Consider the following 11,387-nt stretch of genomic DNA (forward strand, 5'->3'; position numbering starts at 1 on the left):
ATTTATTCCAAGTCTTGTTATTTATTGTAGTGGTATATTTAAAATTACAGAATATTGCTGTGAAATACGTTACTTTACATACGTTTTAGATCACATTCACTGACCTTAAATATCTATATAAACAAAGAATTAAACAAACCATGTTCTTTAAACAACATTAATTTTTTTTATCCTGAAATAATTGTAAATTCACAGAATAGTAATAATAATATGAAATGAGATAAAAGTAATGTATAGCTAGTTAAAAAATATTAAATTATTTTTTTGTAAAATTTAATTTACTGGGAAGTATTGTTTGTAAAACTTTTCCAATAATAACTGTGCATGTACCTAATAACAATACGAAAAAATATTTATTAATAACAAGTTACTTGTAACTAAGTACTCGCATATTATGGAGCATAACTTTAGCACGAAGTCTTTTTCGACCCTCTGAAACCTAGGGTCGCTTTCAAGTTTCAATTATATCAAGTCCCTAAGGCCGTTGCACGTGATGTAAAAATATAATGTCGAATGTAACTCAATATTTGTATCGCTATAATAGTATAATTATATTGACAAATTAATTTAAGAAAAATATGAATATATATTGACATATTTCTTTTTAGAAAATGTTAGTTTATATTTTGATATTGTTTATGTTTCTGATATTTTTCACTATTCGGTTTGACTTTAAGTACTTCAATCCTAATTAAGTTTTTAAAATGTATATAGTGTTACCTATAGTTTTAATATTTTGGATCTAACAATACATTCCTATACTTTGAAAATTAGTTTTACGAGAGTATGTACTACCTATCAAAAAGAGACATCGTTTACCTATATCTAAAGGTTAATCGGGCCGTGAGTAGTAATATTATGATAGCCTATACAATGATAGATAGGACGAGGTTAATGAAATTTACGACTTAAACTTAGTAAATTATAAAAAAATTGCCTTCCTACGTTTGAATCGTACAACTCTTCTCAAAATAATAACATGGCATAAAATACAATTTTAATTTAAAAATAATTTGTAAATCTATAAGCATTAACAAATATAATTATAGTTGAATAAAAAAGGTATTAAATTATTAAAATAATAAATATCAAATTTTAATACACAATATTATTTTATCCAACCAAACGTTTATTTTTAAATTCATTTAAATTTTAATATTAAAGGTCTGATCATATTAATGTAGTTAAAACGACATAAATCAATAACCTAATTGAATTTAATAAAATAATAGAATTCATTATAAGTAAATTTTAAATACATAATTTAATTTAAATAATCGATTCTTCGTTAAAAAGAAGACCGAGGTTTATAATAAATTTATAGGTACTGATTTATTAGAAAATGTGTAATTTGTGATTTCCCCTTGATTCAAGGTCAACTTAATGAAATATATGAATAACTAAACTTATATAATTTAGGTATTTTTCAATATTATATATTAACTTCGCCATTCGTGTATAGTTTTTCTTATTATTTATAAGTTATAACAATATAATGGGGGACGGAATGGCCGAGCGGACTAAGGTGTCGGTTGCGACGCGCACCGTCGCTGGTTCTAACTCGGCCACGGGTGGCATTTTTCTTCGGCCAGTCACGGTGTCCGCAGAGAGAGGCCACCATCCCCCACCCGGGCATGGAAGATACCTACGGGTGCCCACTTACAAATTCTGCCAAAACAAACACACTTGTATTCAAAACCTACAGTACCCTCTCCCACAGTTCCACAGACTCATTAGTTGTCGAATCCAAAAAAAAAAAAAAAACAATAAAATACTTTTATACCTAGTTTTATATATTATATATATATTTTTTATATTCATTCATTTCGATTAAATAATCTATAACAACCTATCCAATTAAAATATATATAATATAATATGTTAAAAAATATTATTCTTCTAAGTGAAATTAAGATGATAAGTCCACCCTGAGTCCACGGACTTCACACAATCAGTTAAATACTGTTTCAAATCTTGTATAATATGTATATAGTTGTAATATATTATTATATTCTAAAATGTTTGCAACTGCCAACTATTGTCATCCAGCAAACACGATCCCGGTGGTATATAAATATATGATTTATACTATACAATATAGAGTACCAGTGTTTGGAAAGAACGTCGTTCATGAACGCACGTTCACGCGTTCACGTTCATTTTTAGGGAACGATACGTGAACGTCACTCGTTTTATTAAAATAGAACGTGAACGTGAACGACGTTTATATTTTTAACGAACTTGATCGATTTTTAAGACGTTCAATTTATTTACCCTTTAATAAATATATTTATAAAATATATTAATTAATTATATTATATATAAGTCTAAATAGTATTTTTATTTTTGGTTTGAGTTGTATATGTTTATAGGCTCTTATATTAAAGGCTCGGTCAAACAGAAAGTGGGCTGCCCGCGCGGACACTGTAAAATAATACAAAGACCGCTGGCCCGCCGCAGTCCGCGTACCCATAAACCATGGCGGACGAGAAGTCCGGGTACAAAAAGTCCGGATTCATTTTTTGATTGCTGGACAAAAAGTCACTCTTTGTTTGACTGAGCCTTTACAGCAGGTAAATGATTCATAAAAAAAATGTATAAAAAATAAATGAACGACCCAATGAACGTGTTCATTTCTTGAAAGAACGTGAACGAGTTCCTTTTTTAAGGACTGAACGTGAACGTGAACGAGTTCATTTTTTTAGTGAACGTTCCGAACACTGTAGAGTACTAAATACCCACAAATATTATACATACACATTACACAGTGAATTCAAAATGTATGTAATAGTATTATGAATTGTTTTTTGTACAGTTTTTTGATTCAGAATTTTCACAGCACTTTTATACATCTACAGTCAAAATCATATCGTTACTGTTTTAAAATATATAAAATATATATTTATTTCAATTAAAATGTATAACTGAATATTTAAACACATACATTGTACATGACTAACTATACACATTGAAAATAATTGAAAGCCAGTATAATATAGGTTAGTTTTATTGGAGTTTCTGCTCTGTTCGTACAATTTCCCGTCATTCTACTACTTACCAGTTACATTAAAATACATTATTTTATATGCTCATGACCAAATTTTTGTTTAAGACTAGGTAATTATTCATTGTTTTGCTTCTATAAGTATGATATTTAAAAAAACTTGAAATTTAAAAAAAAAAACTACTAAAATATTGCTAAGTAATATATGGTTCATATTATTAAATAGTAAATATTTAACTTGCAGTTCATTATGCTGATTAAAATCAAAAACTGTTTTTTTTTTAAACAATATTTAAAAAAAAATCCTTTAAATCAGTTACTGGAAATATACGAAATATACAATAAATGTATATCACATAATTCACATACCATAGGTTTCGGCAATGTCCTTAAATACGGAAATTGCATTTGACTGTAGGCACAATAGAAGAATATGGAAGGTTTTGACTTTGCCAATACCCGACTTGGGTCAGCCACTAATATTATTATACTCTTTGCCTTTCATTTATATTTCTGATGACTTTTGTGTGAGTTCTGTTTAATCTATAATCATAATCTTCGTTTGATTTAGGGAGACCACAGATAGAAAATATTATAGATGGGTATTCAAATGTTAATAGTTGATTTCCATACAACATTTAAGACACGTGAATTTATTTCGTTATTATTATTGAGTTAAAAACGTGCTTTAGACTGTAGGTAATTTATTAATGTACGTAATAATATTATATTGTATATGCATAGAATGGACCTTGTACAACAACCCTCGCAATAAAAAAAAAAAAATGAAAAAGAAATATTTTTAATTCATAAATCATATTTTAAATAATTATATTATGTCTATTATATTTAGGATTAGTGAATATAGTTATAACTTATAACTATATTCACTTATATTAAAACAAATTTTTCGATTATTGTTGAAAGCATTAAAAAGCTTGAGACTTCAAGTTTGTTACTCATAGATACTTTACACATTTTTGAACAAGTTACGAATTCTATTATTAATCTCGCTGAAAATGACATTAATAAAAAAAAAAATGTTCCGAAATTATTAATAAAAATAAAGGCTTGCTAATTTTAAAAGAAATTGCTAAAATACACCTAGGTGAGACTGTTGACTTAAAGAGTTCCTCCATCAAACATTTTCCCCCGGAAATGTTGTCAAGTTTTAAATATGCGCCCATAACGAGCGTTGATGTGGAACGAAGTTTTTCTGCATGCAAACATATGATCATCACAAACCGCCGTCATAATTTAACCGAGGTAAATATGGAATATATTATTGTTACTTATTGTTTTTCCAATATCGAATAAACTGTATATTTTTTCATTTTAATTTAATTTTTATCCTAGACCAAATCATCCTACTAAACTCTAATCAAAATAGGTAGTGTCATCATTGGGTGGCTTCTTCCGTCATATTACTCATGTTTTTATTACTCTTATCTAATTTGCTTATTGTTCTCTGAATAGATTGTAAATATCTTTTAAAAATAAAAAAAATAAAAAAAATTCAATTTTATCATCATTAAATAATATAATACTGTAGTTTTTTTTTTCATAATTTATGTTTTGATTTTATAACTTTACAATAAATAAATGGCTGTAATAATCAAAAATTATTTTGCATGTTTTGCATTCTTTTCTTGCATATTTTGACTTTTCTTAGTGCATGTTTGCATGCATATTTTACAATTTAAAATGCATATTATTTCGGTCTTTAGTTATAAGTTCAATGTTACTAAATCGAAAATTAATTGTTTTAATATCTGAAATGAATAATAATATACAATGTAATTATGTAAAACATTAAATTTTTAATTTTGATCACCATTGAAAATAATTCAACAGCATAATGTATTATTATTTTTATTGGTATCTACCTAAAGTGCTGTGCTTGTATATTAAAACAAATTTACAAGAAAGTTATTATAATTAATTTTAACAATTTGGATTGGACAAATAATTAATTTTTTTTTAAATTTTTGATTTAGTTTAAAATTTATACATTGAAAAATACATTTTTGAAGTAGATTTACTACAAAATACAGTTAATTTTGTAAGTTTCTAATTGTAAATAATTTAAATAATATATTACATCGGTTGTATGAAAACTACAAACTTGTAGAATTAATTACAGTTTATTTACATTAAAGTATTTAACTATTAAAGTAATGTGTTGATTAATTTGTATTTAATGTTTATAATATAATATTATGTTTTTCTAGTCTATAAAGTTAAATGGGAATTATGATTGTAAAATTATATTACTAAAACTTTACAGATAAATAAATCATTATTACGATCTATGGTTATAGGAGAGAAAAAATAAATGGAATGGTTTAGTAAAGTAAATAATCATTTGGTAAAACTGTAATTAGTTTTTTATTTGAATCCTTATAATATAGTTACGCTTTCGGAGTGATAACTTAAAAGTATTTACTCTTATCACAAAGATGTTATTATGTACCTATAATAATAATATATACAAGTACAGCTATGTTTACAAAAGAGAATTGTATAATAGAGGTAGCTAAAGATGTCAGCTTAAAAATTTTCAATTGGAATTTTTTTTTCATTGAAATTTTCTGAAAATTTGAAAATTTTAGTTTTAATGCATTTTTTATAACTTAATTAATTTTTGAGGTTGTATGGTTGTTATCATTGTACCACATCTGTTTATTTTGTTGGTTATCAACACTTGAACCTAATATAATTGAAAATAAGTACATAATAATATATTAATATCTTAAAGTAGATTATTACCTATATACTTAATACCCAATGATAATATCAATGATTCTGATTTACTGACTTTAATTTATATGAAAAAGTTAAATGTTTAATGTTTAATGACTAATGTATAGGTACTAGTGTGATAATATTTACATTTCACAATGGTTAAGTAATTACTAATAAGTAACAACTAATAAGAGTCTGTTAGGTTGAAAATAGTTACTACTTTGTGGTATATTATATATTCAAGTTTAAATATATTAAAATATTTTATAAAATTACTGTTTCGTTTTTATTTACATTGTAAAAGTATAACGTCAGAGTCAAACAAAACCTTAAAATAAAAAAAAAAACGATGATAATAATCTTGTTATTAATCTTTTTTAAAATTTGTTATAAATTAAAATTTATTATTTAAATATGAAATAAATGCGACGTATAGTATTGTGTTAAAAATAGATACCTACAATGTAACTAGCATGTATTTTGTATAAAATTTGAGATGTTTACGGACATTATTAGTTTCCATTTTTTTAGTTTTTTATTCTATAAATATTAATACATTTTATTTGTCGGCTTGAAAATATAATATAAGGCTCCTAATATATTAAGAATATACATATATATATATATATATATATATTGCTTCAAAGACAGATAAAAAATAATAAAAAGACTTTTCATAAGTTCGTTTACCTTAAAAAAAAAAAAATGTCTAGAAGCAAGTCAATTACCTAAATTTTTATGAGCGTTTGAAATTCATATTTTTACAAAGTAGGATCAACGAAAAATCGTAAACACTTGAAACTTATATCATATGTTTATTTTAACAATTCCTATACTTGATAAAATTTTGAAAATATTTTGACTCGTTTTGAGCTGTTAACGGACATTTTCAATTTTTTTTTTATATAAATGTCAATAAAATTTTATTCGTTAGGTCAAAAAGTTTGAAAATGTAATTCAAGGCTCTTGATATATTGATTAAATATCAGATGAAAAATATTAAAAACACATATGCACAATTTTATTTAATAAGCATTTAAAGTTCGAATTTTGACAACATATATCAAACTTAACATTTAATAATTATTTTGTAATTAAAAATGTATAAAATGTTCAATTTTTATAGCTAAGAATTAAAAATTTAAATCCACGCAAATAGGTTATAATATATAAATTACTTTATTCACAAATATAACATTAAATATAGTTACTTGTACTTAGTAATATCGTAGGCTAACTGACTGTTTTCGCTCAGAATCGTTTTTCTTATACAATGATATTATATCATTGAATTAAAATTTAACACCATCCATTACAGTGACCCACTTGTAACCTACTGAACAGCAGAGTGATACCCACTTGCCCACTTTTTTTTTATAAATATATTTAAATTTATATATAAAAAAGAATAAAAAATTATAATATTATAATTATTATTCAACTTACATGATAAAATAAATAATAGCAATATAAAATATCCAGACTGACAAACCGTCTCCGCTCAGAATCGTTTTTCTTATACAATGATATTTTATCATTGAATTCAAGTCTAATAAAACCCATTATACAATGACCCACTTATAACCTACTGTACAGCAGTAACATCCACTTACCTGCTTTTTTTCAATTGTTATTATATAATATATTGTCTTTATATTATATTATTATATATTTATAATTGTTTTCAATATATGTATAATAATATATGTATTATTAATTTACCTTTGCATAATGTTATTAATGAGTTATATAGATTGTTTAGAATCTAAATTGATATATAATTTGGATGTTTATGGCTTATATATCAATACTATCTAAATATTTTAAAATGTGTGACCTAACTATATTTTAGACTTATTCAATATTTATATGGCTCATATACCTAAAACAACTAATTGTATTATGACCATTTACGCAGATGACACACGTAGTACATGAATCAAAATAAACTCAGATATATCTGTATTTTTTGTACCATTCACGTTAAAAATATATAAACCTTCAATCTAAGTTTTCAAGAAATCCAAATCCCAGCCTCTTTGGAGTTCACATATCTTGGAATTAGGCATGGTAAAATAGACTGACCACAACTTTAAATAAAAAAGGAAAAACTCCCTGCATCTGAATACACTAACTTCATTAAATTTTAAAACCAAAGCTTCAAATGCACACCAAACTTAAAATATACCTATAACAAATCATTTTTAAGAAATAATTGTATTAACTGCTACCTTACACTTGAGCATATGAGATCCAAATTTGGGTCTTTGCAAATCTAACTCAAGTTTGTTGGTACCACATAAATCATTTTGAGTCGATAATCCTATACGCATGATAAGTGATAACTAATGTTCGAACCATTGTTTGTCTTTAACTCCACTCTCCGAGTAAAATTGAATAATTTAACCAAGTCCCCCCCCCTTAACTATAAAACTGAATTTTACTTATAACTATAAATTAACACAAACCCTTTAATATTACATATTTCATCAGACAACCAGGGGCGGATTTACCCATAGGCCACCAAGGCACTGGCCTAGGGCGCAATATTTTTGGGGGCGCAATTTTTTAGTTAATTTTTACTTTTTAGTTTTTCATAATTTAATAATTCTATTTACCTAAATTTATATTTTATATTAATTTTCTTTCGTATACAACTTGCATGAAACTGGAGAATGGCTCACGTAGTCACGTCACAGTAACGTTTTAATTTATAATAAGCTATAATAACCTTGCCGTTTGAGTCTAATCCTGCGACCAGCGCGCTCCGCCACGCTAGAGCTTCGACATCGACACTCGACGAGGCAGTTGCCGGCGTTACCTATGTTAATGCATGGGTGATGGTATACGGGTGTGCGGCGTAAACACGTACAATATTGTGAATGGCGCATGCGCAAAACGCCAGCCAAGGCGGTAAAATATACTGCCTCGAGCCGCCGAGTACGTTACTACATTGTATATAGCCGCTCTACTAGCTAGGTGGGGGACAGCTCGCACAGTGCTTAGTGGAATGACCCGCCTCACCCCGCACCCGGCACCACAATATTAGAATACTGAAATTAATTCTGGAAATCAGGTATCTTGATAAAGTAATTAATAATAATAAATATCATGACGACGCGCGACGCTGGTACTATCGCCCGTCTCCTGTATAGTGCATACTGCATACTGCTCAAAAATTTGCTAATCGATTATAGAGATTAGGGTGCTCAGATAAATCAAGGCGCAAAATGATTTAATTATTGTACAAGTGTACAAATGTACCTATGCAAATTGCATCAATATTTATTTGTTTAGTTGGTATGTATAAATATAAAAATACCTAAATACAATTTTTATAGTTTTGTTTTAGTTCATGGGGCATTACTCCCCCCCCCCCATGGGAGCACGCCAATGTACGGGGCGCTAGGGTTGTAATGCCTAGGGGCGGAAAAATTGTAAGTCCGCCTCTGCAGACAACCTATAAATCCCACACACTGACTAAATAAAAATATAACATAGATTTACTATGGGCAAGTAACTAGTTTAAAATAATAAATATATAATATTATTATATTTAAATATAAAAAAAAACTAGTTGGTTAATGGTTTTGCTTACTGGATGGACTCTCTCTCATAATATTTTATCATTGTTCATATTTTCTGTACGATTATAATATATATAGTATTAAATAATTATTGTGCTATTTCATTCTATTCTATTTGGGCTTAAGTAAATATTTTTAATACTATTTTATCTTCTAAAGAAAAAAATCCTATATTTTAATAACTTAAACAAGAAAAAAAAATAAAAAATGTTGTATTAGGGGTCGTTTATCCTTTTGTGTTTACGCGTTTCAATTTTAAGTTTTAACACATTATTAAAACTCTTCATAATTTCTTATACACATTGGATTTGAACTAGAGTATCATATTCATGATTATTATGCTTGATACAGCAAAACTAATATTAATCCATCTTCATTTTTACGACGAACCTTTTAAATTACATTTTTTTTAAACTTAATAACCAAACAAACATTATTGTCAGAAATTGTATTTTTCAATAAATAATATAGTTATATCTAAGTAAATAAAATGTACATACAAAAGTTTGATTTAAATAATATTATACTATTTACCTATATTATTAAATAAACTCTTGAAAAATATTTATCATGAATATTGTCCGTTACTTACTGACCCGTTAGATATATTTATATCTATATGTATATTAAAATGAATGTGTGTGTGTGTCTCCTTTATGTATACCTAAACGGCTAGACTGATTGCGATGAAATTTGGTTCATAGATAGATTAGACGTCTGGGGAGAAGATAGGCTAATTTACAAAGCGTAAATTCCAACCCGTGCTCAAACAGGGATACAGGGATTATAATATTTATGATGACATTTTTGTTCGGTTGCAATTAGTTTTAATAATAATAATTATTATTAAAACGATAAGGGTAATAGCACAGTGAAACTTATATGTAGTTTAGTGTTAATTTGAATTTACATTAGTAATAAATTAAATTGTACATTATTATAATGATTTATCTATTAAAGAAATCAGATTATTAATTATAAAATAATACACTTATTTTATAATACACGAAAATAATAAGGAGTAGATTTCATATTTCAAAGGACATCAAAAGAATGTTTTTGACAAAGTCCAAATTATGTAAAACGAAGTAGAGTATTAATTTTTATATTTCAGGAAATCTGAGATCTGTTTTTTTTTTTTACCACGCCTCTTTAATATTACCAAGTTTAAAACTTTTACCTTATTTACATTAAAACAATTTCAAACAGGCAATTCATTTTATTATTAGCCACGATATTTTTGACTGGGGATTTGGCCAAACCAAAACTTCATTATTTTGTCATTTTGGTAAAGTGCCAAAATCAATTTGTCAAAAAATAATATGCTAATGAATACACCCATAAAGTATAAATGACATACAATTATAATGTCAAGCTTCTTTAACGTACAATTTTAAAACCATAAAGTCAGTACTTAGATTTTAAATTTAAGTTACAATTATTTTAGCAATCATTTTGTATGTAGATGACCAAATATAGAAATCTACGATATTGTCTACTATGAAAGAATAAACAATGTAATATGAGTCCTACCTATTTAAATTTCAGAACTATAATGTAGTAATAATAACTAATATGTTTTATCAATATTATTAATTAAAAGGGTAACCGGTAATTTGAATTAATATTATAAAATTATAAAAAATAACTAAATTTGTTATTTTGGGTTATTTAATATGTATTTTCGTCCAAATTTGAACATAATATAATATAACTATAAAAAAAAAATATCATATTTTAGTTTTTTTGTTACAAAACAACCTGTTTACGTAGAACCTTGTTTTTAATTTTCAATCCTTATCTATAAAAGATGAACATTTAAAATTTTAAATATTTTCATAAATTCTGTCAAAAATTATTGAAAGAATTGGGAATTTTAAATTTTGACCTCCCGAACGCACCAACTGGATTTACTTTCCCATCGAAAAAGATACTGGAAATACTTGGAAATTATGTTATATTTCGACTACTTATCGTGTACACAGACACAAATAAAAATTAAAAAAAAAAACACTGACCATTGTAAAATCAATACATTCATCACTCCCGCT

At 26.3% G+C, this 11,387-nt stretch overlaps 1 protein-coding gene across 5 annotated transcripts in view; it reads right to left on the reverse strand.

Moving 5' to 3' along the window:
• Positions 1-11,387, reverse strand: part of LOC100164904 — a 224,385-nt gene that overhangs the window by 115,436 nt on the left and 97,562 nt on the right. The window lies entirely within an intron of this gene.

The sequence above is a fragment of the Acyrthosiphon pisum genome, chromosome A2, assembly GCF_005508785.2.
Source record: "Acyrthosiphon pisum isolate AL4f chromosome A2, pea_aphid_22Mar2018_4r6ur, whole genome shotgun sequence".
Classification (NCBI taxonomy): domain Eukaryota; kingdom Metazoa; phylum Arthropoda; class Insecta; order Hemiptera; family Aphididae; genus Acyrthosiphon; species Acyrthosiphon pisum.